This window comes from Microtus oregoni, unplaced genomic scaffold (assembly GCF_018167655.1).
Source record: "Microtus oregoni isolate MIOR12 unplaced genomic scaffold, Mior012 000067F_003, whole genome shotgun sequence".
In the NCBI taxonomy this organism is placed as follows: Eukaryota; Metazoa; Chordata; class Mammalia; order Rodentia; family Cricetidae; genus Microtus; species Microtus oregoni.
The window spans coordinates 211,007-218,590 of record NW_024543956.1 but is presented as its reverse complement, the minus strand read 5'-3'; the positions used below and the strand labels follow the sequence as shown (position 1 = coordinate 218,590).

General features: G+C 52.3%; 1 pseudogene; it reads left to right on the top strand.

The window, feature by feature from the left end:
* The first annotated feature begins 7,161 nt into the window (after positions 1-7,161).
* LOC121440346 lies at positions 7,162-7,336 on the top strand (annotated as a pseudogene).
* The last annotated feature ends 248 nt before the right edge of the window (positions 7,337-7,584 follow it).

The window sequence follows — 7,584 nt, the reverse complement described above, 5'->3', positions numbered from 1 at the left end:
GAGATGGACGTAGGTTAGAATCTTCCCGGTAAGCCACCACCTCGTAGTGCTACACAGATTATTAGAAATGGGTTAATCAAGAAGTGAGAATGAGCCAATAAGAGGCTGGAACTAATGGGACAGGCTGTGTTTAAATGAATACGATTTGTGTGTTGTTATTTCGGGTGTAAAGCTAGCCATGCGGGAGCCAGGCGGGAGGAAAAGCAGGCCAGCTTGCCTCATCACTACACACTGCCTCCCGCCTGCCAAACAAGGCACCAAATGCCCGTGTCTGGTTGGGAACGCCAACGCATTGAGGGCCTACTCAGTCACCTGGGCCACGTCTCCCAGCTCATAAGCTGTCCCACTCAGCCTGCCCAATCCCTGTAGCCCTCTTGACCCCTCCCCAACCTTGCACTCTGGGGCCTTGCTCAGTCCCATTTAGAAGCAAAGCTCCTGAGATCACCCCACAGGTTTCCCTCGGTCCTGCCTCTTTGAGATCCCACTGTCCTGGTGCATGAGCTAAGTAAGGTTCCTCTCGGATCCCTATCACAACTGGGGAGACTCATAACAGAGTTACTCAATGGCAAATCATCCATGCAGGTATTCTCCCACCCTGGGAGCCTCCTTCTCCTCAGCGAGTGGCTGTGCCTATCTAGGCCCCACCTCCCAATGCACATCTCTCTGACGGGCTGCAAAGGCATACACGCCCAGGATTAAGTGGCCTGAAATGGCACTTGTGAGATCTGGATGCAGAAGTTGCCCAGACGTTGGATGCAGAAGGGGCCCAGTCCTGCCCCACCCCCTGCAGACAGGCATTTCTGTCGAGGCAAGGCCCTTGGGTGCATGTCAGTGGGCCCCAGATGTCCCTTGAGGACTCCAGCTGGACACAAGGAGGAAAACATGGACAGTCACTACTTCCCCTTCTGTACCTCACTGCCACACCCAGCTCTCTTCAAACCTGCCACCCTCAGAACCCCTTCCTCTACTGCCTTCAGCGTCCTATTTCACTACCAGGCAAAAGTGGGTCTTTCAAACTTCACCTCACAGATAAACCTGCGCCCTTCCTCCTCAAGATCCCGCTCTCCTCCCCCAAAGGGCTGTGCATCCCTGCTGACCTGGGCTCGCGATCGAGTCTGCTATTTACCCTGTCCACTCACCTCGGTGACCACACTTGAGAATGCCCCTCTGAGAGGCTCCTTTCCCGCCCCTGTCAGACAGAGGCCCCACCTCTGGCACTCCTGAGGCTGCCTGCAGGCCCTCGCACAGGTGTGACGCTGTCCATCAGTCGCCCATTCCCGACTCGGGCCCTACAGTTGCCTATGTGCTTGATTAAAGTGCCCAGAGTTCCCTTTCAGACCGGTGAGCCTGTCGAACTCTTGCCAGTGGAAGCATCGCAGGAGGACCCAGTTGTCCTGTCAGGACCCACAGACCCCAGGAAGGAAAGGAACACAAAACAGCAGATGTGGAGAGTCCCTACCGCCTCTCTCAGGCCCCTGACTCTGCCCCACCCAGTGTTCTAGGGCTCAGCTGCCTTCATCACCTCTTTTCATTCTTGCCTCTGGTGCCTCTTGCAGCTTGAAGTGGAAGTGAGGCTCCCAAAGTCACCTCACAGGCCACCCTGACCCCTCTCGCTCTGTGGTCCCTCTGTCCTGCGTCAAGAGCTTTCGTCTTCCTGATCCCTCTAAACCACCCCAGGAGCACTGGCACGGTACCCCGAAACCCCCAAAACAAAGAAACAAAAAACCCCGCCACTCACCTACGTGCCTCGGCTCCGCTAGACAGCTTCCCTCCACTCAGAGGTTGGCCACGTTTAGTCTGGCCCCACCTCCCAATATAACACTCTCTGATTGGCTGGCCTGATACCCCTTGTCGCACGCGCAGGGGCGGGCCAACATGATGCGCATGCGCCAAGGGGTTCAGCACGCCTAGCTTGACCAGTCACGCCCTCCCCTTGAGGCATGGCCCACGGCCTCATTTCATTGGGCCGTGGTCACAGCCAGTTAAGCCCATCTTCCTGTGTATGTGTCTGTCTCTGATTGGATGCCACCGGAAGGGGCGTATATGTGCCATGGGGGCCAGTGGGTCCCATGGGCTGCTCTCGGGACATGAAACATAAGCACTTACAGGGAGAGGTCAGGCGAGACTCCAGGGCTGGGCTGATCTATCAGTCAGAGACAGGCGTTTACCCTGGGGCACAGCAGTTGAGCATGCCTGAGAGGTCCACTGTGCTTTTCTCTCCAAATGGTGCTCTGGTTGCTGATGGCCCGTGGCTGTATCTCAGAGGTCTCAGGTGTTCATCCTGTCCCCGAATAGTACACAGGGGCCAGCTGTTGGATACCGCACGTCCCTCCTCTAACACCCTGTCCGGCTAAGACCTCCCAGGCCCTCTATTTCTCAAACCTCGCCTCTGATGCTCCAGAGGTGTCTAGTCCAGTTCGAGGCTAAGGCCAGACACAGGCACATCACATCACAGGCCCTCTTGAGCAAGCCTCCCCGGGATCCCCACCATCCAACCCCAGGGGCTGTGGTTCAAGCATTACTTGCCTAAAACCTCGCCAGAAGATGCCCTTTCACCCAGTTATTCACTAGGTGATCCTAACCCAACCACACCTTCGAGAGCTTCCTTCCCTTCAGAAACCAGCCACAGATAGTTAGTCCCAGCCTTTCCGATGGACATGCACCCCTTTTTGGCTGGAAGGGCGTGCTCACACGCGAGGCAGGTACAGCATGGTCTGATGAGTACGGTGGCCTATCCAGGCTTGCATGCATGCCTGACGGATGGCCATCAGGCACGTCTCACGATGCACACTCTGCTCCCCAAGGGCTGTAGAGGAAGGTAGTCTCTGATTGCCACGGCTGGAGCCTCACCGTGGAGTCCCTTAATGGTCAGTCACCTTCACCACCCTGATCCAACAGAGTAACCTCAGATGCTTATTTCTATTTTTATAGACATGAGGGTCTCATGCAGATAAAGGCCACCTTCCAGAGGATACAGTTAGGTTTGCTGACATAGCACCCATGCGTGGGACCGAACCTTTGTAGTAGGAAGGGGGCCGCTAGTTCTTCCTGCCTAGACCCAAAACAATCACACAGAAACTGTATTAATTAAATCACTGCTTGGCCCATTAGCTCTAGCTTCTTATTGGCTGACTCTTACATCTCGATTTAACCCATTTGTATTAATCTGTGTATTGCCATGTGGCTGTGGCTTATCAGGTAAAGTTCCCAGCTTCTGTCTCTGGTGGTGGCTCCATGGTATCTTTTTGACTCCACCCTTCTTTCTCCCAGCATTCAGTTCAGTTTTCCCCACCTAGCTAAGTTCTGCCCTGCCATAGGTCCAAAGCAGTTTCTTTATTCATTAATGGTAATCACAGTACACAGAGGGGACTCCCACACCAGCCCTTCAGGTCTTCTATCAGGCTGTCTTAGTTAGGGCTTCTATTGCTGTGATACAATCCATAACCAAGGCAACAACAGAGAGGAAAGAGTTTATTAGGGGTTTATGCTTCCAGAGTGGTAGGGTCCATAATGGCAGGGAATGCAGGTGGCACACAGGGCACCTCCCGCTGGAAGCTGGAGCTGAGGGCTCCCATCTCAAACTGCAACCCAGGAAGTCAAGTGAAAAAGGAGGCTTTTGAAACCTGAAGGCCACCCCCCCCTTACACACACCCCAGCGACATACTTCCTTCCCTCAGCAAGGCCTCATCTCCTTAGCCTCTCCAAACAGCCACCAGCCACCATTGGATTTTAGAGAGGAAGGAAACTAAAGGCAGGAAGGAGACCAAAGTCTGGCATCAACAGGTAAGCCTGACTCTGTTTAACCCAAGGACAGGGACTCTCCACCGGATCTATCAATCCCTGCTAAGTCACAATGTAAAGAACCTGGTCTGGGTGACCAGTTTGGGGACGACAATCTATTTCCTCTACCCCTCTGCCGGCCAGCCAACATTGAAAGTAGGCCATTCAACAGAGCAAAATGTTACCCACTTACGCTACTTCACAGTCATGCTAGCTATTGTTGTTCGCGGTGTCCTGCATGTCCTGCCAGTGTGCAAGGGTTAAATCCAAAGGAGCAGAGCAAGTCGTTCCCATGTTGTTGGTTATGCTAGTTCCGGGTCTGGGAAGATAGGGAAATATCCCACAAAGGAAGCGAACGAGAACAATCACAAGACAAATTAAGACGACCAGACTCCCAAGGCTTCCTGGAATTCCGGGGGAAGACCATCCTTCCTCCAAGGTGGGATATGCCCAAAGACACTCCAAGTCAAAGGTATAAATTCCACAGGTGGCTCCCTATCCTCTCCCTCCCCAATTCTGTCCAGAAGCTTCTGAAAGCGAACAGTCAGACCTCAGGTAGAATCTCTCAGGGGTCCCTCCTGGACCCTAACCCAGTCTACGGATCGAGACAAAAGGGTGCGATATTCAATAAGCGTATCATTACACAAATGAAGTATGGACATACGTATGTCCTTGGTTGGCCGGTTCCTATCTGTCCTTGGGGTATGTAGATGAAGCATACTTTGGACATATTTTTAATTGGCCAGTTCTAGGCTATCCTAAGGCAATGCTCTCCCATGTGCTACTGTCTCCTACTAGATGGCCCTTGTCACATATGAAATGTTTTAGCCTAGCCTAAACAGCGTGGTGGGAAGCAATTAGATCAGTCTGACCGGTTTTTCATTTCTCTCATTACCCGCAAAACCTCAGCACAGCATCCCCCAATATCCGATCACCCACCTAGCCATTATCACCCCAGTGCCTTTCTCCTCAGAAAGAGGACATATGGAACCAGTCCCTCTCCTCCCCAAGATTGCATCTCTATGATTGGCTGGGAGAGGGTGTTCCAGCAGGTGGGGCCTAGCACATGCCCACGTGAGTGGCGGGCTTAGCAGGCATAAAGGTGAGCACAGCAAGCTCATGCGTGAGCCATGCCCGAGAGATGCCTCAGAGGCGTGCCTGCATGAGGCAGACCAGGAGAATGTGTGCTCACGAGGGAGGCTGTCCAGCACATAGATGCATGCATGAAGCAGGGACCAACAGGGCCCATGTATTAGATTCGAGGAGGCTTTCCAGGGCGTGTCCCCCCATAAGGGCCCTTATCGTGAGGCTTGATTCATGGCTGCAATGCCTTCAGCCGCATTAGGGCTATGGTAGTCAGAAGGGGATGCACCTCCATAGTCTCAGATATTTCAATTCTTGTTCCCGAGTTGGTGTTGCTTTTGGGGAGGCTCAGGAAGGGTGGCCTTGTGGGCAGAGGTGTGTCACTGGAGGTGGGCTTTGAGAGTGTAAAGCAGTGGTTCTCAACCTTCCTAATGCTGCAACCCTTTAATACAGTCCCTCGTGTTGTGGTGACCCCAACCAAAACGTCGTTTTCATTGCTACTGCATAACTCTAATTTTGCTACTGTTATGAACAGAAATGGAAATATCTACATTTTCCGATGGCCTCGGGCGACCCCTGTGAGAGGATCATTTGACACCCCACCCCCGAGGGTCTGCAGCCCTCAGGTTGCAATCCATGGGTTTTAGGACTCTCAAAAGGTGCCATGTCGAGTTTGCTCTCTCTAGTCCTGGCACCAACGTGGATGGCTGAAGGGACTCTGGCTAGCGTGAAATTGGTGTGCATGGCTCTGGCAGGCTTTGCCCTTCTCTCCCATTCCCTCTGCCTTGCTGAATACTGTTAGATGACATTCCTAAAGCTAGCCACCAAGGTCCATTCACTCATGTGGTCACTTCCTCTTCCTGAGGTTGACTACCAAAGTCCAGCAATCAGAAGCCCCCTTTGCTTCACCTAATGAACATGGCCAATTAAACTTAAACCCCTCATCCTAACACACGCATAAGAGAGAATCCGGTATAAGTCAGGGCTGTCTAGGTGAATAGAACCAATAGAGAAATGTACACACACACAGACACAGACATACACACAGACACACACACAGACACACACACACATTCACGGGGTGGCTGGAATTCTTTGAATGCCTTACCCAATTGGGTGCTGGATTGTCCACAAATGGCTTTCTGCATGCCAGACAGTGGGATAATTCAGTATCAGCTAAACTGACAAGCTGGAAGCCTCGGCTCAAGGAGAACAAATGATGTAGCTGCAATCCAGGCCTGGAAGCTCCCTGGACTGTAGCTGCTGTGCATCTCCATTAGATGGCTGGAGGCTCTGGAGTCTTGTGGCCATGAGTGATGGTGACGGTACTACATGCTCTTGCTCAGGAAGGATGGAGTTAGGCTGCCCTGGCAGGCTTTCTCTTCTTTAATTCTGCCTGGGCTCCCAGACTACTGCATGGAAAATCCACACCCAGGGAGAGACCTTCCCCTGTTACTCTCCTGGGAAATCCGTCCTCTCTGACAATGGTTCTAGAACAGACACACCAGAAGTGAGCTTCCCTAATTCTACTCTAGACGTCTGTCAGTCCAGCCACACTGACAACATAAACCAACAAAGACACGCTGCCTTGTAGTTAGAGGAGACATTGAAAAGCTCAAGGAAGTATCCTGGGTGGCCATCAACGAATACGGCATGAAGAAAATGCTGTGTTACATACAGAATACAGTATTTAACACATACATGACATGGCACATTCGCATGAGGGACAAGCAAAGGAAAGCCTGTCATCCACAGGCAAATGGATGCAACGGGACATCACAGAGCAGCAAGAGAGCCACGCCAAGTGTCACATGTTCCCTTTTATCTCATAATGAAAACCAACCAACCAAACAAACAAACACAATGAAACCCAGGGAGCAGAAAGTAGGATAGGCCAGGCTGTGAAGAGGTTTGTGAGTTGTAGCATCTGAGAGCAGGGAGAAGGTAGCAGTATGGCGAGGCTGCACACCATCCATGCACATGTGTACGTGGGATAAAATGGCACCACAGATGTCATTCATTTCTAACACTAATGTTACTGACCATAAAATTAAAGATGGGCAAGGATCATGGCTCAGTGGGTTAGGTTTTCCCATGCAAGCATGAGAACCTGAGTTCAGATCACCAGCGCCCACGGAAAATCCAGGCACAGCAATACTCCTAAACCCTAGAGCCAGCATGTCTGGCGTGGAGGACAGAGTGCTGGATCCATCCGCAAAGCTCTCTGGCCACTCCGCCTGACAAAATCAGTGAGTTTCATGTTCACTGAGAGACTGTGTCTTAAAAGATAAGGTAAATCTGCAGCCAACTAAGCTGCACGGGAGGTCCCCTTTCTCAGCGGGGCCCGCTGTGCAACGGTTGCCAGCAGCTTCTCACTGGGGCCTGGTGTGCAATGCTTGCCAACAGCACACTCGTTCGGATGACCTCACCCTGTTGCCTGTATGGGCTCCCCGAAGGGACCTTGGAGACAATCTTCTGAAGGCTCTTCGAGCTCTGACCTCAATGTCGCCTCCAATCTAGGCCCCAGACAGGTATTCGCTGTGCCCTAGGGAAGCCTCAGGTCACCACGGCCAGGGGTCTCACTGTCCAGGCCATCACGTCCACCTGAATCATGCCTCAGAATAAGGAACATCAGATGGAGGCCCTACGTAAAGCCAAGTTCAAGCTCTCCGTGCTGCCAGAGGCAAGTGGTGTTATTAAGCCCCTTCCTCCCACTTTCTT